The 22,547-nt window shown below is 45.4% G+C and overlaps 1 protein-coding gene and 1 long non-coding RNA gene across 7 annotated transcripts in view; one reads left to right on the forward strand and one right to left on the reverse strand.

Moving 5' to 3' along the window:
- The window catches only part of LOC310851240, a 984,470-nt gene that overhangs the window by 627,287 nt on the left and 334,636 nt on the right, over positions 1 to 22,547 (forward strand). The window lies entirely within an intron of this gene.
- Positions 1 to 22,547, reverse strand: part of TET3 (tet methylcytosine dioxygenase 3) — a 106,787-nt gene that overhangs the window by 49,584 nt on the left and 34,656 nt on the right. The window contains exon 1 of one of the 6 annotated variants that reach the window (XM_083753118.1): positions 2,876 to 3,004. The exons of the other annotated variants lie outside the window; for them this stretch is intronic. The gene's annotated coding sequence lies outside the window, so the exon portion shown is untranslated. Of the gene's footprint in view, positions 1 to 2,875; positions 3,005 to 22,547 lie in introns of those variants that run through there. 6 annotated transcript variants of the gene reach the window in all.

Consider the following 22,547-nt stretch of genomic DNA (forward strand, 5'->3'; position numbering starts at 1 on the left):
TGAACTGCAGTAGCCCAAGTGGGAGATAATTAGAGCCTGCACCACTCTGGCGAGACAGTGTGCAGGCAGGTAGGGTCTCAGCCTGCATACCAGATGGAGCTAGTAGACAGCTGCCCTGGACAGAGAATAAACCTGTACCTCCATGGACAGCTGTGAGTCCAAAATGACTCCCGGGCTGTGCACCTGGTCCTTCAGGGGCACGGTTGCCCCATTCAGGACCAGGGAGTCCTCCACACCTGCCCGCCCCCTGTCCCCCAAAATAATATTTATGGCTTGTCAGGATTCATTCTCAATCCATTAGCTGCCACCCATCCCCCAACCACCTCCAGACACACACACAGGGCATTCACCACCTGCACTGGTTCCAATTTAAAGGAGAGGTAGAGCTGGTTATCATCCACATACAGGTGAACACCCAGCCCAAATCCCCTGATGATTTCTCCCAGCAGCTTCATATAGATGTTTAAAAGCATGGGGGAGTGGACAGAGCCCTAAGGCACCCCACAAATGAGTGCCCAGGGCTCCCAACACCACTTTCTGGACATGGCCCAGGAGGAAGGAGCAGAACCACGGCATAACAGCACCCCCAGCTCCCAACCCCCCTAGACAATCCAGAAGGATGTCATGGTCAATGGTATCAAAAGCCGCTGATGAGAGATCCAGCAGAACTAAGAAACAGCTTTTACCTCTGTCCCTAGCCCGCTGGAGATCATCCACCGGTGCAACCAAGGCAGTTTCAGTCCCATGATGAGGCCTGAACCCTGAATGGAAGGGATCCAAATGGTCTGCATCCTCCAGATGTGCCTAGAGTTGTTCAAGTGACCACCCACCTTGCCCAAGAATGGAAGATTTGAGACTGGGTGATAATTGGCCATAATGGCCGGGTCCAAAGATGGTTTTTTTAAGAAGCAGTTTAAGTGGGTCCAGGAAGACTCTCTCACGGAGGGAAGCATTTACCACCCCACAAAGCCCATTGCCCAGTGCTTATATGACGTGTTGGGAGTGGGAGCAGGTGTGTCTACACCTCAAAAGTGTTCAGGGGAAGAGACATTGTTCAGTGGCAGTGTACCTGATTAAAGAACACATGAAGAGACTGTTGGATCAGACCAATGGCCCATCTAGTCCAGCATCCTATTCTCACAGTGGCCAACCAGAGGCCTGTGGGAAACCCCCAAAGCAGGGCCCAAAGGCAAGAGCCCCCTCCCCTCCTATAGTTTCCAGCAACTGGTATTTAAAAGCATACGCCTCTGGCCTCTGACGGTGGAGGCAGAGTGTAACCATAATGGCTAGTAGCTATCAATAGCCCTCTCCTCCTCCATGAATTTGTCTAATCCTCTTTTAAAGCCATCTAGATTGGCGGCCATCACTGCCTCCTGTGAGAGTCAATTCTACAGTTTAACTCTGTGCTGCATGAAGAAGTTTGTTTTTTTCAGCTGTCCTGAATCTTCCAACATTCAGGTGCAACTGCATGTGGACAAACACCAGGTTGCAAAGCAAATTCCTCCCTCAAGAAGCAGGAGGAGCAGAAATAAAATGCATCCCCAATTATGCTTGCAGCCCGTGTTAAAAAAAGAAGAAGCAAATTTGAGTCCAGTCTTGGCAACAAGCTGGGGCAAGTTTACCTTATCCTGAAATCACAACAATCTAACTTAGGCTGGCCAACTTCTGAAATGCTAGATAAATACACCAGCTTTTATGGAACGCTGCTGATTTTTACAAGTTTTTTTTTTTTTTTTTTTTTTTTGCATATTAAATTTGCCCATTTTTGTTAACCCATTCCTGTGTTTTCCTATCCATTCCTTTGTTCTTTCCCAGCACAGCAGTAGCAGCAGAGTCTGCCAGAGCCTTTTGTGCCTTCATCCCCCCCACCCACCCAGCTCCCTTGCAAAAACTCCATGATCCGAACAAACCCTTTGGTTTCCTCTCCTCCTCTGCAAACAAAGATCCCCTGGAGGACATGCTGGTCCCAGAGCAAGGATCATTTATGTGGCATGCACTCCCTTGCTTAAACGTTCCTGGAGGAAGCAGCACCCCAAATAAAAAGTCATCCTAATGCTTTATAACAAAACATTTTCCCCCCACACCTCACCGTGGCTCGGGGGGGGGGGGGAGGGAATAGTAATACAAGAAGAAAATGAAAGCGGGGAGGGAAGTAACATATTTCCCACCCCACCCCCAACACTTACATTCTTTTAGAATTTAAAACAAAAAATGTAAAGAACTCCCAACATTAAAGGGAAAATGACCTCAAGGATTTTGGCAAAGGTTTCAAATCCAACTTCAAAAAGTTAGCAGCCATTTGTGGTTTGATGCAATTATGGGAAAACTCCACTGCAAAGCTGCAAGGTGCAAAAAAAGCAATAAACCAAAATGACAGAGTAACCTCCACACCACGAGCTGCATCTGCCTCCCTACATACTCGGCACAATTCACTGTCTGGGCTCTGTCTGCAGATCTTCGTGCCTCAACCCCTTCTGCACAGCGGCACTGCCATGATTCAGAAACAGCAAGCAAAATGTTGACAGAGGCATCAAAAGGTTCGCGTTTCACAGGGCTTCCAAAGCGCACTCAGCCTCCCCTAATGGTGCCCCAATTTTCTCCTCCGGTTTAGCTACAGTGCTGCAAATCCTGTTTGTTCAAAATGACATGTGTGTTTGCTGCCTTACACACCAGATTTGTAAACTCGGCTTACAGGAGAGCAGCCCATCCTGTGTGCAGAAAAAGCTGCCTTTGGCTAAGTGCTCTGTGCAAAGAACAAGCCAGTCAATTGCTTCACCAGCGAACACAAAGAAGGAGACAGACAGACATCTTGGAAAACTGCAGGCAAGAGAGGAGAGGGGGAGAAGAGGGGAAAACAGCACAAGGAAGCACTTACATTTCCAGAATTCGCCAAGAGAGAACCAAATACGGCAAAGGAGAAGAAAAGCAAAGCATGGAGGAATCCCGAGGAAAATGAGATATGCCACAACTGAAGACCGATTGCAGAGGAGGTAACAGTGATCTAGTTATTCAGCCTACACAGACCTCCCCCTCCCCTCTCCGAACAGCTGTGGGGGCCATTATCCCTCCTGCACATTGCACGTACATGCCCAGGATGGCTGCAGTGCTGCATAGAGTCAGAGAGGACTGGATTGCTGCAGGAGACAGGAAGAGACTTTTTCCCCCTGGAAGGGGTGGGGGAAGCCACACCCCAGCAGGCTTGGAGGAGGAAGGCCTTCACCTTTCCAAAAGGTCTTTTGAAAATATGTATTTTTAAAAAGAATAAAATCGAATTCCACAAACTGACGTATGCACAAGAAGTCGCCCACTCTTCAAAGCACTGCGTCTTGCAAGTGCTCTGTTTTCCTACTGCAGACATCTACAAAACTACCTCAGATGACCCTCCTGACCGTTCTGTTAAAAGGAACCAGTTGCGCTCGCTGCAACAGAAGCGCGGAAACATGGCTGTGGCCAATTGCAGCTCCCTCCCCCCCCCCATCCAAGTACTACAAGTCTGACGTCAGAGCATCGTCTCATCCTAACGAAATCCCTTCCAAGGTAAGCGCAGCGGAGAACCTGCCTCCCATCCCCGGTCTCTCTTTCGTAAATGATCCCTCTGGCGCGATCCAGAAGTCCCCAGTACTGCAGAGACATTGCTCCTCCTCTACATGACATGGTCGCATCTCCAACCCCGTTTCATGGGGCATGCGGTCCTGGGTCACACGACTTCAGGCTCAGTTCCTCACTGCTGGTGGGAAGCGCCAAGTTTAAGGACAGCAAGGGGGAAGTGTTAGTCATCACGCTATGGGAGTGACACGTTTTCCCATTGCAGCCAATTAGAAGCCAATCGAAGTTTTCGTTGCATCAAAGCGTCAAGTTGTTACGCATGAAAGGCTACCTATCCTATAACACTCTAGTAAGTGAAGCTTTTGAGCACATGTGTACAGTACAGGCTGCTACTGCAAATGCCCCTCTCTCAAATCTTGTTCTACACTATGTTCATGCTCCGTTAGGAGGAAAGTGTCATGCCTCTATTATTACCATAACTGTAAGGTGCAAAAAGTGCTGCTATCTCATACAATATAGGGCTCAGACTGGGAATATCTCTTTAACCATTTTGGAGCACATTCTGAATCCCCCGTCTTGAAGGGCCAGAATAAATGTCACATATCTATATGGTTCTAAAAGACAACAATTATATGAAGTTTAAGCTCATTACTAGAAAGGAGATTCCAACTAAACATCAGGAAGAACTTCATGACAGTAAGAGCTGTTCGACTGTGGAATGGAGAAGGTAGTGGACTCTCCTTGGAGGATTCTGAGCAGAGATTGGGTGCTTTAGTTGAGATTCCTGCATTGCAGGGGTTAGACTAGAGGACCCTCGAGGTCCCTTCCAACTATATGATTCTATGTGAAGTATCTTAACCATTTCAAACCCCCAGTCAATGAATGAATGAATGAGGTGCACAAACCCAATTATTCAGAGGCCAATCCTTCAGCTTTTGACAGATAAAATTAGAGACGTTCTTCTGACACCCTAGTTCACATACGAAAGAGAACCACAAACACATACATACACAACCAAGCTAAAAGCATTGTTCCATGTGCTGTATTTATCATGTAATAGCATTCACTTATTTACTGATTATCCCTGCCCTGATTTAAAAGCCAAGCAGGAGGCCCACTCCCATTTCTCAATTGGCTTGAAAGAACACAAACAGGCAAAACCTGAATAAGAAAGACAAAAATGAGATGTGTGTGTACATGCTCCAGTTCAGGAGCTCCATCCCAAATCTTCTACAATCCTCTGAATAAATATTTCTGGTCGTCTTCTGAAGTCTCAGTGTTGCTAAAAGGTATTTTAAGAGCCGTTTCCTACATTTGCACACAAACCCGTCTTGAGAACTCTGGAAGGACTTGGCTATGGTAGTGAGCGAAAGGGCTTGGCTATATGGCCTTGAAACAATCCCCTCCTTCACCACATGGCTCTAATCAGGAGCAACCTTGGAACCACAGCTCTGAGGCTGAACTAAGTTTGTTAATAGCTCACTTATTTATTTATTTTACTTTTTTAAGGGCACATGCAAATACTGAATCACACAGAGAGAGAGAGAGAGAGAGAGAGAGAGAGAGATGGAGGGAGGGAGGGAGGGAGTGAGTGAGAGGGAGAGACTTTGGAGCTGCCTCAGCAGGTTCTGAGTCTTTAAAGAGCCAAAGAGCATACCTGCCAACTCCCCAAAAGAAAACAAAGGGAAATTAAACATTATAGTGGGCTGGGACTGCACCAGCCGGTTTTGATATTACACTCCAACGAACAGCAAGCAAGAGACTCAAGAGGCAAATGAAAAATAAGCCACTATGAGGACTGCAGATGGGAGGCAAACCAAGGGCTGTTGGTGCGGGGGGAACCCAACAGGATCTTTCCCAGAAACTTTCTCCTCCTCCTCCTCCTCCTGCCACAGAAAAGTGAGGCATCTGCCTTAGTGGCAGGATCCCACAGGGGCAGCAGATCCCAGATAAATCTTTCTCTCCCCCTTCCCCCCCCCTTTTATTCCTCATGTAGAGGCAGGGAAGAGGGCACCATTTTGGGATCTGCCTCAGGTACCCTGAAGGTTCTTGCTGGACAATTTGTATCCAACGCTAATCAAATATGACGCTGATAAGAATTTATCAGTGCCATGACTTCCCCAGCCTGAGCCCTGCGGTGTGTTCCACTGAACTCCTTTCTTTGCCCATGGTTCTTCACATTGTTCATGGAAGGTGGAAAGATGGCCATGAGCGGCAATCCTGTTTCTAAGATGGACACACTCCTTGAACTGTTCAATTTGCTTTGCTGGCCCCGCCATGCTCTCACCACAGAAGGCTTGCAAGTTCACGAACTGTCCACCAAGAATGCAACCTCAGAACTGTGCAAATGGAAGGACAATGTTCTGAAGATACCTGAGGAAGAGTAACTGCAAACAGAGTATAATCACTAAAAGCACAGGGCTTCGTGTCCCCTTTGCTTGTCACCATAGCACAGGGAGAACGTTTTCAGACACCTGTGGTTAATCTGCTCTGTATGCTTTCCAAAAAAAGACTGGGAAACTCAAAGCTGCACAAGGAACTGGCCAGAGCCCCAGGCCCCAAAGAGTGCAGTCACTGCTATGCCCAGTTCACATGGTGTGCATCTTCTCTTGGGCAACAGATGTGCTCCAGTGAAACCCAGAGAATACTGGAAGTTTCATGATGCTGGCCATGAGTCAGTGCTCTTCCCACATGACCCACGGCAAGGCCTGCCTGCACGTCTGCAGGACAGGAGCCTAATCTAATCTTGGTTTCCTCCTTGTCCCAGGGCAGGATGGTATGGAGCTTGCATGTGTACACTCTCTCTTAAGTTTCTGCATGCCTGCTGCTCTAATTCTATGGCAAGAAAAGCAAAATTCTATGGCATGATTTCTTACTTTGCACAATTTCTCTGGCTTTTTCTTTGTGCGTAAAAGAGAAACCCCTCTTTAAAATGGTGTTTCCTATATATCCCATAACAAGAAGAGACTATCTGTAATGGAAAGGGCATAGGTTCAGGGCCAAAGTATATAGATGGTGCATTAGTGCATGTCAGTCTTCCAATTTTATTTTATTTTGTAGTGAAAATGCATCCTTAATTGGAAGAAAAAGAACAGTAGAAAGAAGGGGCTGCTAAGTCTGCTCCCTCTTGTTCTTTCTCCACTCAAAAGTGCCTTCCAAACTGCTTTTTTGGAGTTGGGGGGGGGGGGAGTCTTAGGCACTTCACAGCCAAAGGAATGCACACGGCAGATAGTTAACTCTTGATTGTCAAAGATAACACAGTTGCTTCTACAGCTCTGGATGCGTATGCACACCAATCTAGCATCTAGGCTTCTATTCCTAGGTCAACACGAGGGGTCAGCAAACTAAGGCTTGTGGGCCAGATCAGGCCCACCTGGGTCGTAAATCCAGCCCACACCCCACGCCGCAAAGCCGAGACTCCCAGTGATGGCGAAGGGAGGAAGAGGCCGAGCGGCGGGGGCTCTGCCACTCAATCGCCGCGCCTGGGTTAGCTCAGCAGCATTTGATTGGCAGAGCCGCCACCGCTCGGCCTCTTCCTCCTGTCACAAGGAGACAAGGCAGTGCCCACCGCCAGCTCCTCCCACCTCGCCACCTCCAGAAGTCCACTTTCCCTTCCCCGCCAGCTTCCACCTGCGCCGCCAGGAGACCGCCAGGAGACCGCCAGGAGACACCGCATCTCGGCGTGTAGCCGCACCCTGCCCTGCCGCTGGATGCACGGACACTAAGAGCCCTAAAGACACGCTTACTCACAAGTAAGCAGCAATTGTTTCAAGGCCACTTGTTCAGCGCCTGAAGAACTGCTCAAGTCCACTGAGATGAAATGCGCTAACGGATCACGCCCCTGGGAAGGTAAGCACAGCGGCTGGCCCCCTCACCTCTTCTTCCAGCAACAGGGGACCACCACCCTTCCACCAGCTTATGTACCTTCCCCAGATGGGCTGCGCACATGCAGCCAGAGACTGCACCTATGTGAAACTTCCTCTGCTCATCCCTTTTCAGTCCCCTCCTGATTCTGGGAGAAAGTGGTGCAGGAGAGGTTGGGGAAGCACCTGGCTTGCCTCTTGCCTGACTTGCCTCTTCCTCCAACCTATCCCATGCTCAACCTCCAGCTCTGAAGCATCCCCTGCCTCCAACTCTTTCCTCCACAAATCACCCTCTCCCACCCCCATTCCCCTGGTGCACACTCCTGCCAGTCCCTGACAGGAGAGCACTGATACAAGGTCCTCCACTGCTCTTCATATATTTATAATACATTCTGTGTATTAAAATGGAAGGATTTGTGCTTGTTCTTTCCATCTTGGCCCATCCTCTCCCTGGAGAGTTCAAAGCCTTGAGATCTATGGAGGAAACGGTTCTTTTGGTTCTGTAAATAGGCATTATCCATTGTGTGGCAATGTGGTGGCATTCCAACTGTGGAGCTCTCATCCTCTGGAGGTATTGTTTGTCTCCTTCACTGACAATCTTCTGGTGTCAAGTCACATGTTTTTACCCAGACCTTTAGGCGGAAATGGATACATAAATGTCCCTTGGTTTTCCTGTATGTCACTGTTGAGATGTTGGAGAATTTTCACTGTGAATATGCTGGGTTCAATGAATAATATAGATTTTAAATAACTGTGCCATTTGTATTGTGTGTTGTTTCATCTGAGTGTTTCACAAACCACTCAAGGCTCCCAATGTCACATCTCATTTGGTCATCAGTCCCAAATATCTTTAGATTGCAGCAACACAAGAGAAAGTTTGGAATAAGATCAAGAAAGATTTGGAGATTTGGAACAGAATGGACCTTTCCCTGATGGGAAGGATAGCAGTGATAAAGATGACTGCACTACCAAAGATGTTATTTTTATTTCAGTCAATACCGATAATAAGTAATCTTGTCTGCTTCAGAAACCGATAAAAAGATATTTCTAAGTTTGTCTGGAATGGGAAAAAGCCTAGAATAAAATATAAAATACTTACAGTTATAAAAGACAGAGGAGGCTTTTCCCTCCCAGACTTTAAACTGTACTATAGACAGTTGAATGAACAGTTCAAAGAGGATGAGTTTCAAACTTTCAAAAAGAAATTATCGAGAGTGATACAAAATTACTTAAAAAGAGGAATAATGTCTTGCTACATGGGGAAACGTTGGATGAGATGGTAAAGTCAGCACAAATAAAGTGGGCTCAAGATTTAGGTCCTAATATGCAATTCAAAGATTGGGAAAGGATGGGGAAGCTGAATTTAAAATTTACAGACTGTATTTTATTGAAAGAGTATTATATGAAAATGATGTATAGGTGGTACATTACACCAGAGAAAGTGTCTAAAATGTATAAGACGGGATTGAAAACTTGTTGGAGACGTAAAGAAAAAGATGGTACATTTTATCATATGTGGTGGGAATGCAAAAAGGTCAGAAATTATTGGGAAATGATATATAATGAATTGAAAAAAAATGTTTAACTCAACTGCAACCAGAAACCAGAAGCATTCCTCCTAGGGATTTTAGATCAAGAAATAAGAAAAGACAACTGGAAATTATTTATGTATGCAACAACAGTGGCAAGAATTTTACTAGCACAAGCTTGGAAGACAGAAGAAACCCCAACAAAATGGCAAGAGAAACTCATGGAATATGCAGAATTAGCAAATTTACATGAAAAGGACAACAAAGACTTTAAAAGAGAATGGGAACCATTTACAATATATATGAAGAGACAACATGAAGAGTTGGGACTCATTGGCAGGGTTTGAGTAAACATTCACAAATGTATAAAATAAAATAAAAATGGATGTAAATGTATTAGGAATAAATTGGGGAAATAATAGGCAGGATGAATAAATTGAAAGTAAAACAAAGTGGAAGTATGAGGGAAGTCCATGGGAGGGGGGCAGGAAAAATGGAAAATTGTTAGGTATTTCATAAAGGATGTATATATTGAAAAACCAATAAAAACAATTTTAAAAAAATAGATTGCAACACAAGAGGCTGAGTCCCAATCCCTATGGAGCTGAAGGCTGTAAAAAACCGCACCCCCCAACTTAAGAGCCACAACATCTGTAAGCTTGAATGACTACCTGCCAATGATTCTTTAGCTGTGATTCCTGCATTGAAGATGACCTTTGGGGTCCCTACAATTCTATGATTCTGTAAGCTGCCTATCACATGGATTCAGCCAGTTGTGCAGAGACGCAGCATTATCAACACCACAAACCCCCAAAGCAACTAAAGTGGGGGCATGACAGAGATTGACAGCTAATACATTGCAGAGAGGAAAGTGAACAGAGTTTCTCTTCTCTTTCTGCCATAATACTGGAACTCAGGAACATCATAGGAATCTGACCGGCAGGAGATCCACAAAAGACAAAAGTAAGACCATCCTCATAAAATCATAGTGTTGGAAGAAATCCCAGTCCAACCCCCTACAATGCAATAATCACAGCTAAAGACTCCCCGAGAGGTGGACATCAAACCTCCTTTTTAAAAACATCTGATGAATGAGACCACAACTTTCTGAGAGAGTCCATTCCATTGTCAAAACAGGACAAGAAAGGATATTCCAGCTAAACATGAGGAAGAACTTTCTGGCAGTGAGAGCTGTTTGACAGCAGAATGGTCTCCCTTGGGAGTTTTGTGGGCTCTCCTTCCTTGAAGGTTTTTAAGCAGAGGTTGGATGGCCATCTGTCATGGATGCTGTAGTTGAGATTCCTGCATTGCAGAGGGTTAGACAAGGTGACTCTTGAGGCCCCTTCCAAATCTGCGATTCTATGATTACATAATTAATTTACAGAACTGAAAAATGTGGGAATCACCCCTGGCTTAGACGGCTTAAAACGTAAGAGGAGTCAGTTGGATCAAGCCAATGGTCCATCTAGACCAGCATCCTGTTCCCAGTAGACAAACGAAACACCAGATGGGTTGTGTCCCTGGCATGGGTCAACTGCAACCACGTGGAGCTCTCTGGATGCCAGGCTGACGAATGACATCTCCATCTGGCAAGCCCCGCCAGCTTTCTTAAGCTAGTGAGCCACAGCTTATTTATTACATTTATATCCCACCTTTTTCTCCAAGGAGTGCATGGTTCAACCCCTCCTCATTTAATCCCTACAACAACCCAGTGAGGTAGGTTAAGAGTCTGTGACTGGCCCAGGGCCACTCAGTGAGCTTCATGACTGAGTGGGGATTTGAACCCTGATCTCCCAGATCCTGGTCCAATACACTAACCACTATGCCACACTGGCTTCCTAGACTACTTCTGCTATGGGGGAGCTATATAAAATAAGTAGGTAAATAAATATGGGGAAAGCAAAATGTCACTTGGAGAAGAATCTGAAATATTTTCCTTGAAGCATGGAGAATTTATTTTATTCTGGGTTGTTTCATTTGGTGTTTTAATGCATTGTAAAGAACATTAAGATTTTTCTTTAAAATTTAAAGCGGTATGGAAATGGAATTAATATAATAATAATAATAATAATAATAATAATAATAATAATAATTTTCATTGTAAAAAAGGCACCTGGCATTTCATTGTGAGAACTGGAGCCTAGGTTTAAGGTGCCATTTGGTGACTAGCTTATACATTTTAGTTTCTAACACTGGTGGGAAACTCACAAGCAGGATTTGAACACAAGAGCATTCTCCCCTCCTGTGGCTTCCAGCAACTGGTATTCAGAAGCCTGGCTGCCTCCATCTGCAGAGGCAGAGCAGAGCCATCCTGGCTAGTAGCCATCAATAGCCCTCTCCTTTATGAATCTGTCTAATCATTCTTTAAAGCCATCTAGATTGGTGGCCACCATTGCCTCCTTTCAAAAAAGGGACCAGACAAATTCTTGGCAGAGGAGGTCTATCACACACGGCTACACACAACCTCAAGAAGTGGAAGCAGCAGGTCTTTTATTACCTGGAGAGCAGTGCTGGCATATGGATGTTGCCTTCACCTCCAGCTCCTGGGTGCTTGACGAGATGGACCTTTGCTAATATCCAGCAAGGCTCTTCTAATCTGCTAACACAAGTGTTGAGGCTGCCCACAAAGCCAGCCCAACCTCAGGTACAACAATCTACGGAAGTTAGGAGGAATTCAGTCTAATCTGCTAAGCAGATTGCTCTGCCTGTCATTTCTGCTTGCCTAACAGAATCATCTCCCATCTTCTCCTCCTGCATGCTTCTCCTGGGGTTCTCTCCCCAGAGCCAGTTTGTAGGAGGTGGTGGAGGGGAGTCCTGTTGCGCTAGCGGGAGTCCTTGTGTACGCTTCCACTGGTGGGGCTCATTAGCTGAATCCCACCCCTAAGCATGCTCATGCAAAACATCTTTGGTGGTCTCCATGCAAGGCCCCTAATTTTCCAAGAAGAAAGCCCCTCTGCCACAAACTTGGAAAGTAGCTGGGAGCCAAATGATACTCAGGTGGATAGATGGACCCTTATTTCAGCTCAGTAAGGACGTTCCCGATGTGTCTTGCTGTAAATTGCATCATGTGCACAAAGCGAAACCACGATGTCAGAGAAAAGGGCTGCCAGGGAAGGGAAGTGTCTTCAAGAACACAGCCATTCATGCTGGTGCCCAAACCGTAACTTGAACTCCCCGTCATAGTATCCACACAGCGCACAGCAGAAGCAAGTGTGTCCAGGGGGGAGCCAGCTGGCAGGACAAACCCTGTGCCTTTCCAAGCTCCTTGGAGCAGCTGTTTGAGTCAGAACTTGATGGAGCAAGTTCCAAGGGAATGAAAAGACTTGGAGTCAGTCCTCTTCCTTACATCTAGACCAGCTGTCTCCCCTAGCAGAAGCACTCCTAGCTTCTGAACTCATGTTTCCAACACTTACTCAGGGAAGGCAATGAATGGCTTAAAACAAACCATCAATTCTTCCTCTGGCTACTTGGAAGTGTGGCTATACCAGGTTAGCAGTAATGGGGGGGGGCAGGGAGAGAATTAAACAAAAGTAGTAAGGAGGCCTTTGAATGACAATAATTCTGAGTCCAGACACCCCCCAAAAGAACAGAAGAGCCTCCAAACTTGGATCAAACAATTCTTGAAGAGCAAAGTAAAAATGCTCTAAATCAGTGGTTCTCAAACTTTTTCACGCCACAGCCCACTTGGTTCCATAAACTCATTCCCTGTGCCTCCTATCCTATCCTATCCTATCCTATCCTATAAAAAGCATTATTCGGAATAATGGTTTGCATAGCCCACAAAGGCAGTTAATAACACAAAAAATTAAAAACATCAATTAACTGCACATTTATGCAAAATCCAATTAAAACTATTTAATTAATTCAACATAACTAATGAACTTGATCCAATGACACCAACTTTTCAAGTCTGATAGTCATTTACACCTCCAGTGCCCTCCTGCCACCCCCTTGCCTCTTAGTGTCCCCTAGGTAACCCTATTGCCCTCCCCCGCAGGAGGCACGACCACTCAGTTTGGGAACCACCGCTTTAAATAAATGATTTCCTAATATTTAATCTGTAACATTTCTGAACACAGTTAGTGTATACATCTACAGTGTGGCAGTTACACTCCCCAGAAGCAAGCCCCCTACTCCTGCAAAGGGGTAAATGTGTGCAAAGACTACTAGAATGTTCCAAACTTTCCCGTATCATTCCAATACTTCTGGCAGCTGTGCACTTTCCACACTGTTTAGCTCTCAATCCTCTTAGCCAGTCTTCACCACTCTGATGCCCTCCAGATGTTTTGAACTGAATCTCCCATCAGCCCTAGCCAGTATGGTTCAAAACATCTGGAGGACACCAGGTTGGGGAGAAACTGCACAGATAGTATTTGTAGCAAGTCAAGAGAGCCAGGCATCTTTATTGCTATTTTTATTTTGCAATGTATATCCTGTCACCTTTACTCAGTTCTCAAAACTGCTTCTGCCATTAAAGCACACAGAAATCCCAAAATCCAAGCACAACAATAGAAATAAGGCAGAAGGGCAACCAAAAACAACCAGCAGCAAAGCAATCGGTAACAGATCCACTCTCAAGGAAAATATTCTTGTGGTCCAAAATTCTACTGTATTCCACCACCCCCTCCAATACAGCCGGAGCACAGAAACATTCTGTATGATCCTCCATAAAGAATAGACCATAGGGTGCCACCACTGAAAAGGCCCTTGTCCTTCAGCCTGGACTCAAACAAGGTCAGTACCTGGATTAGAACCTCTTCACCTGATGACATCAATGCATTGCAGAGCTCACAGACAAGGCGGGAATAGCCCTTAATCTATCACGAACCCTGGCCTGCTTTTCAAGGCCAGTACCAAAAATGTTGAATGATAAGCTATTTCAAACAAGTGCTGCAATAACTCTGGGTCATTCTCATCAAAGGCAAGAGGACACCACTTGAACCAATGTTGGTGTCCAAACAATCTTCAACAATGGCCCCACACAGAGTCTGTTAGATCATGTGGTAACTGATAGGCTAGGCTACTGTATCACAATGGTCCTGTTAGCCTTCTTTAGAAGTGGCTGAAGTTGACGTACCTACCAATATACAGAAATGCATCCTGAAATGTTTTTCAACTTTGCTCCCCCATCACCCCAGACACACACAACGGCTCAACCCCAGTTCCAAATCCAGCTGATCCAGAGAGGTTTTTTGAGTCCCTCTCCCCTCCCTGCCCCCCAAAATCAGATGCCTGGCATTCTCATCCAGTTAACTATTTCTGTGGCTCTTTCACACCCAACCTTTTTCGAAAGCCAGTTTCCCCGCTACTTGAAACACAGCTCCAGGACAGGAAGGGGGAAGGGACTGTATGACTGTCACAAGAGACAGCCAATTAGCACTCTTCACAGCCGGCTTCTATTGCAAACAGGAAGAGCAGTTTGCCTGAAAGTTGTCTTCTCTGAGAAAGTTGTAGCTAGAAAGTAATTCACAGCAGACTTGCCATTCAAGGCATGTATGTCTCTGTGTCTACACTCCTAAGTTATAAAATTCTACCTGGGCCTTCAGGAGCCGAGCCCCAAAATGCTTTTCAATCTTCGACAAATAAGAAACTTTAAAAAAGAGATCCAAATGACTTCCAAAACCATGTACAAACCCCATAATTTAAAGTTGAGGGGCTCTCCTAGACAGGGTAGTACTCTGGAGCAGCACTCTGGGGCCAGTACCAATGCAAAAAATTGCAATGCTCAGGTTGTCTTTGAGTCTGACTTGCATGGGAGTGCACACCTGAAAACATCTCACTTAATTTGCTCATGAGTGTTCCTACCAGGATTGAATGACAGAATCCACTTCCCAATGAGACATCCCCCCCCCCCATGTGCAACTACAAGATTTGATCCTGAATCGAGCACATATATCTTTGCAGAAGTATAGAAGTTGAGGCACTCTCTCTCAACTAGTATAATTGGCCCACCTGCATAGATTAGCCTTCTTTCAAGAATTTGGAGAGGCACATGTCACATCATAGGAACAGTGCTCGCTGAACTTCCATTTACCATCTCATGGCTACAGAGAAGGCAAAAGGAACCTTGACATATTTTGCTACTTACTCGTCTTCAACTGGTTCACACATACAGAAACGCCACTTCACTGCTCTCACCTTGGTGAACAGCAATCAGATATGTGCACATGAAAATCACGTGGCTGGGGCAATGCAGAAGTTTATGAGGGACAACAGTTCTGCGAGAGCCCATTGGCACACAAAGGTTGCCACTTGATATCCTAGCCAGAAGCAACAAACATGCTTCTGGTTAATCCCACCCAATATACTGGCCTGGGACCTACTTCTGGCACTGAGTAAATGTAATGCAATATGGACAAGCGCTATGTAAAAGCTATGTAACTATCTAAGGCAGCCTCCCCCAACCTGGTGTTATCCATATGTTTGGACAACAATACTCACCAGCCCCAGTGAGCACAACCATGTGGTATTGTGTGGGAGCATGCTGATGGGAATTGTAGTCCAAAACATCTAGAGGGCACCGGGTTAGCAAAGGTTGTCTTAGGGCAAGTTGTATCAAGTGAGACCTGTTTACTTTCTCCACTCCACTTTCCAAGCATGTCCTATAATGTGAATCATATTTAAGGTCACATGAATGGGATGTATTTACTAGATCACAACAACTTGATCTCAAGTCATTGCTTGATATCAGACTGGAAGGGAAGGGAAGCTTTTAATGGGCTGACACCATGCAATGGTGGTTGTTTCAGCGCTATTGGTGGGCCTCTGCTACACACACAGCTGCTGAAAAGTCCACCCCCTGCTTTTTTAAAGTGCTTTTTCAACATGTTCTAGGCATTGCTGGCAGGGGCTGATGGAAGGTGTAATGCAAAACATTTGGAAGCCACAAGGCTGAAGAAGGCTGACATGGGCATAGCCAGGATATTTGTTAGGGGGAGCAAGCTTCTGTTAGGGGGGCAGGCTTTTGTTAGGGGAGGAAACGTCAGATTTGTTTTGATTTTGGGGGGCAGCTGCCCCCTTCTGCCCTCCTTGGCTACACCCATGAAGGCTGACCTAAGCAAAATGGGTCTATTGAATTAATCTAAAGAGCACCTCAAATTCCAGGCTTTTAAGAAAGACCACATATTTCACAAAACGGTCTCTAGACCTTTGCCAACAACTCACCCAAGTTTTAATTTGCATGTGTTCAGAAACACACTGCGTTCCTGATGTAAGGACAGGTTCAGCCTGGTTTTGGTACCCAAGATAGCCAATTCAAGTGACACCTCCCCTCAGCTAATGAACACAAGGCACAAATCAGTTAGGAAAAAAAGCCCCTCTGCATGCCCCACTGAAAGGAGCACTTCTGTGTCATTGCACAGTTAACAGCCATATCAATGTCCATGACTTCCAAAATCCAGCACCTCTGCTAGTTGCCTCCCCTTGCCTCACAATAAAGCTGCCCCCACTACGGAAAACCTCCCAAAATCTGAACACAGCTGTAAATCAAGCAACATGCATTCAGTGTGCTTCAAGAATTAATGCGGCTAAGAGGCCCCCAAGAAATGGATGCCAGAGAAATTCCTCTGCGTCTCTCTCAATAGTCATGTTGTTTCCATTAAGGAAGGAATATAATCTTCTCTTCCAGCAAATCAGGCAACACACACACACACACACACACACAGAGAGAGAGAGAGAGAGAGAGAGAGAGAGAGAGAGAGAATATATTGGTGCATTACTGAGACAAAAAAGGATCTCTGGCTAAACCCCAAATCTAGTTTTCACAACCCTCCTCTCATCTTCCCCTCCCCAGTGCCAGAGGATCAAACGTGAGTGAGCTGCAGGGGAAATCTTGCTCACGCACAAGAGCTATGGCGTCACTCTTTTTGCCATTAATGCCTGGAGACGGGTGGCTAAAAATAGCCCTTGTGGAAAAGGGCCTCTTCAAATGCAGCAGCAGCAAGGAAGGGGGAGGAGAGTGCTCTACTTGCTGCTGACATACTAAAGCTGAACCAATACAACTCTCACCCGCCCCACATCTCCCCTTCAAATAACCAATGTGTTTTGATTGCGGTGGTACCTCCTGCCCACCCTTTCTTCTAAATTTGCTGACTCTAGAGGACACAATTAACTAGGTAGCCTTGCTTGCCAGAATTGGCCGTGCATCATTATTTTCATCTGATATGAAGCATTTTCCTTCTCCCGCTTCTTTGTCCCCCAATCTCTCAGCTCCCTTTTCCAGTCACTCTAAAAGCAACAAAATAAATTTTAAAATAGCCAAAGTAATTAAATCCCAGCCAATGCCCAAAAAAGCACACACTTCCATCTTCCAAAATGCTTTTATTAAAATTTGTTTTTTACTAAACACAAACAGCAGGCTGAACATGAAAACGTATTTCGCCCATTATGTAGCAATAACAGTTGGTCCAGCGTTAAGTCCTCCTATTTTCTATTCCCAGTGTGCCGTTCCAAAACCTAAGATTAAATTTGCAAAAAGCAGGCACTTAAATAGTCTTCTGCATGCAGGCAAGCGGAGGTGGGGGGTGAGAGGTTTGCTTCTACAAATCACTTATGCAGAGGAGAATCCCACACACTTTCTGGCAGCACCACGACTTGCACAGATTTCCTGCTGCGTCTCCCAAGTAGCCAAATGAATCAACAGGAAAGAAAAGGAAAAGGGAAAAAGGAAAAAAGGAAAAGGAACCTGCTTAGGGCAAGATAGGTTTTGGTGCCACCATCATTTCAGGGATTGGGTCCAAGAAGCAAGAAAATGCTGCTCTCCCTTGTCTTGTCTTCCAGCTTCTCATCCACAATCTGCAAGCCCTAGGACCATGCTGAGGTTTGCTGACTCACAGGGCCTGTACACACAGCCTGCAATGTTTGTAAACCTAAAAGCCACGTGCTGGCAGGCAGGCGGGCAAGCAAGCAGACTGCAGCAAGAACCAATTGGTAGTTTTGACTGCCAACCACCGCTGCGTAAGGCCTCATCTCCAGGCAGGTGGGAGGAGGAGGAGAAGGGATACTCTTTGAAATGTCCCAAACACTCTAAAATGAGGCACGCCCATTATCCAAAGTGCTTCTGCAGTTTTGACCAGATTTGTGGCCTTAGGAAACCAATGTGGGAGACAATGCCAAGGCGGAAGCTGAAAGCTTCTCCCATTTTAAAAAGGCACCTTCCTTCCTCTCTTGATTTTGCCTTTAATGAAATAGTTACACCATGGATAAAGAAAGGCAAATTCAAGCTGTGGCTCCACAGAGCAATAAATTATTGATGTTTGTAATACTGTATTGTAATATTGTAATACTTTACCCAGGTGCATACATAGAAGGAGAAGCCAATAATGTTGTGTAATGTGCTTTAACTACTAGAAATGAGTTCTATAAATGCTAAATATTATCATAATTTGTCTTCCAGTAGAGGCACAAATACATCAAAGGATAAGTAGGTTAGGTTTACAGGCATAGAGGATTTTGGAACATGTGTGCGGGGGGCGGGAGAGCACTGAATGGATCAATTCTCCACATTCCAAAGAACAATAGTAGAAGAAGCCAGCAGAATCTGGGACAGTTCCACTTCAGACTGCAGTAGTGGGTGGGTGGGTGAGGGAATTGTGTTTTTCGTAATGCTTCCCACATCAATAAAAAGTTCCTAGCAATATCTGAGAGAAAGTTTTAGAATAGTAGTTTTTCAAAAGCAAACAAATGGGAGGTGCAATCACGTAATATAGCATACCCTTACTTAACTTCTGCAATTATTATTTTAGTGCATAGTCAAATAACTAACTGCTGTGTGGGAATCCCTTGCAGACAATTGCAGTGCCTGGAGACAGCAGTCAGGGGTCGTGCATCCACAGCAGTGACCAGAGAAGGAATGACCACTGGAAGGAGCGGAGAGAGAAGAAACGCCGTGGTGTATCAGACACTTGCATCTGCCCTAGCTACAACAAAACATGTCTCTCCCATATCGGTCTTGAAAGCCACAGCAGGCGCTGTGACTTCGCCCCTGAAGGTGCACTCTTCCATTGTCTTCTGAGACAGACAGATGCCAACAAAGATACTCAAATATATTTTAATGTGACTGCCCCCCCACCTGCTTTCTAACATGGGGCAACACAGAATTCTACTTGTTCAGTCTATCACAGGGATGCAGAACCCTGCAGGTGTTGTTGAGTGACAACTTCCATAATTGCAGTGGTACTTCTGGTTAAGAACTTAATTCGTTCTGGAGGTCCATTCTTAACCTGAAACTGTTCATAATCTGAAGCACCACTTTAGCTAATGGCTAACTTTAGCTAAGCACCACTGCTGCTGCGCCGCCGGAGCACAATTTCTGTTCTCATCCTGAAGCAATGTTATTAACCCGAAGTACTATTTCTGGGTTAGAAGAGTCTGTAACCTGAAGTGTCTGTAACCTGAAGCGTCTGTATCCCGAGGTACCACTGTATTTTACGTATTTATAAACTTTCCATGCCATACCAATAGTATGGAAAATATAATTGTGGTGAACAGCACAATATCAGCAATAAAAATTCCATTCATAAAGGCACCACAAATCACTAGATCAGCTTAATACGAGGGGCGTTCATTAAAGATTTCCCCTGACATACTTCCCGTGGATTGGGACAAATGAAACTGGACACGATTATTAGTCCTTCTCTACATAGCTACCAACAAGAGTCTGTGGAGACCTCGTGTCTATAGAAGTCAGCAGGTTGCGTCGGAAGCCATGACTTGACCTCAGAAATCAGCATTTCATCATCTGGAAAAAGCTTGCCCTTCAAAAATAACTTCATGGTTGGAAAGAGGTGGAAGTCCGATGGTGCGAGGTCAGGAGAATAAGGGGGGTGAGGAAGGATTTCATAGCCACAGGACCATGCTTCAGTCTGAGCAACATGCGAGTTGTGAATCGGGGTGTTATCTTGCAGGAGGCGGAAACCTTTGGTCAGCATACCACACCTCTCGATTTTGATGGCCTTCTGCAATCTCTGCAGCAGTGAAGCATAATATGTCACAGTAACTGTGGTACCCTTTGCCAGGAAATCCATCATCACTACTCCGCGCTGGTCCCAAAAGACCGGGAGATGACCTTGCTTGCTGACAGTTAGATATGTGCCTACTTTGGAGGTGGTGAGGCAGAGGTCTTCCATTGTTTGGACTGGGATTTAGTCTCTGGGTCATAATGATGGATCCCTGTTTCATCCTGAGTAATTAATCTGGTGAAGAAGTCATCATGGTTTTTGTGACACATGGCCCAAAGAGCCCGTGAGCATGTGACTCATTCCTGCTTCTGGAAAGGCATCAACAGCCAGGGAACCCACCGTGCGAACACCTTTCCCATGTGCAAATGGTCATGGATTATTTTTTCTACAGAGCCCACACTGATCTTGACATCTGCAGCTAGTTGGTGAAAGGTTATGTGACGATCCTCCAAAATGGCGACCTCCACTTGCCGGATGGTGTCTTCATCAATGGAGGACTGTGGTCACCCAGGAATGGGAGCCATTCCACCGAAGTCCAACCACACTTGAGCTGACGATGCCAGTCCTTGACTACATCATACAATGGGGCATCCTCCCCATAAGTCCTTTTCACCTCATCGAACGTTTCCCATGGTGTGCGCCCTTTCAAGTACAAGAACCTGATGACCGCTGCATGATGTGCAGACATTACTGCATGTTAGCACCCGTAACAGAGAAACTGTTAGGAATTCAGAGCTACAAATTACTACGTTACCTTTGGAGAGATGTATGCGCAATTTCATCCTTCTACGATCACCGGAAGTGGGTCAGGGGAAATCTTTAATGAACGCCCCTCGTACATCAACACAACTGAATCACCCTAAGGGAAAGTCTGGGTGAACAAACAAGTCTTCAGTGGGTGTTGAAATGCCAATGCCCACCTGATTTTCATTGGGAGCACATTCCAAAGGGCAGGTGCTACCACACTAAAAGCCCTGGTCTTTGTGGACATAAGGCAAAACCTCATGAGCATACAGCACTACTAATGATCCTCTGCCAAGGATCCCCCACCCAACCATTGGCCATAACTAGCTGCGACTGGTGGTAATTGTAGTCAATAATACCTAGAGGGTCACATTTCGATATGGGCTCTCGAAGAATTAGAGATCTAACCAAATACCAGCGTCCAATTCATCTGTGGGAAAGGAACAGTCAAAACCCAGGAATCAGAGACAGTAACCAGAAGCAGACTATCACAGATGGCTGAAGAAGATACTGGGGGTGATTCATAGGTTTCATAAAACTTTTCTTATCTCTGCTTTAACTTGGCATTCCAACCTTTATTTAAAAAGGAAAAAACTCCAGGTTTGCTCTGGACTTCTTCGTTTCGAGCAAATCAGCCTGTTTCTCCACAGAAATAAAACAAGAATTATGCTAGTGACCTACCACATAAGGTTGCTGAGAGGATACATATGAGATAAGGAAGTGCTGCTGTCCAAAGGAGTTGCACAGGACAACAAACTATGTGTACTTAAAAATATGAAAACCAAAATCCTATACAGTGGTACCTCTGGTTGCGAACAGGATCCGTTCCGGAGCCCCGTTCGCAACCTGAAAGGAACGCAACCTGCGTCTGCGCACGCACGGGTCACAATTCGCCGCTTCTGCGCATGACGTCATTTTGCGTGTCTGCAAATGCGTGAGCGACAAAACCCAGAAGTAACCCTTTCTGGTACTTCCAGGTCGCCGTGGGACGCAACCTGAATAGACTTAACCTGAAGCAAACATAACAAGAGGTATGACTGTACCAGGAAATTAGCTGAGATTCCTTCATTGCAAGGAGCTAGACTAGATAATTCTTTGGATTCCTTCCAACACCACAATTATATGAAATGCAGGATTCTGAGACCCGGATCAGCTTTGTAAATTAAAGTTGATATATATGTCTTGTTCTGCATAGTTTATCCTGATCTACTTGCAATAGGAAAAGCCTGGAGAGTCTGCACCAGGCACTAACAGTACAACTCCCCATCCCCATCGCTGCTGCACACCACACCACACACACACACACCCTTAGGTAGCTTCCGACATCCCACCACGTATGGTCCACAAACTTGGTTCAGAAGACGTGCTTTGCAATTTGTGGTGTTTTTTTTAAGAAGGGGACAGGGCTGAGGTTTTCAAGAAGCCATTTTCTGTGCTTAGTATTAATATCATACTCCCTTCTGGGCCAGAGCTGCAACACCCACAAAGCCCTGATTATAAAAGTACATACTGTACGTACACATATTAAACAGGCCTTGGGGTCTAGCTCCAGGAGACAAGAGGATGCATCTCTCATCTTTCTCTCTCTCTCTCTCTCTCTCTCTCTCTCTCTCTCTCTCTCTCTTTCTTTCTTTCTTTCTTTCTCTCTCCTCCCTGCCCCCAACTTGTTTCACTTATATTTGTTCTTGATGAGAAACTATGATAGTTGGCCCTTCAGAGATTATTACTTGTTTGCTGCAGTGTACATAGCTTGCTCTGAGCTGGATTGCACGATAGGATGGTTCCTGAAGAATTAAAGGTCTTTTGCAACTTAAAACAAGCCTTTGATCTTTTGAGCACACACCCACTGCCTCTCCTCCTAACAGCAGCACCTGGACTTATAAGAGCATTTGGTGTCTTTTTGGCTT

The sequence above is a fragment of the Podarcis gaigeae genome (assembly GCF_964106915.1).
Source record: "Podarcis gaigeae genome assembly, chromosome: 8".
Taxonomy (NCBI): domain Eukaryota; kingdom Metazoa; phylum Chordata; class Lepidosauria; order Squamata; family Lacertidae; genus Podarcis; species Podarcis gaigeae.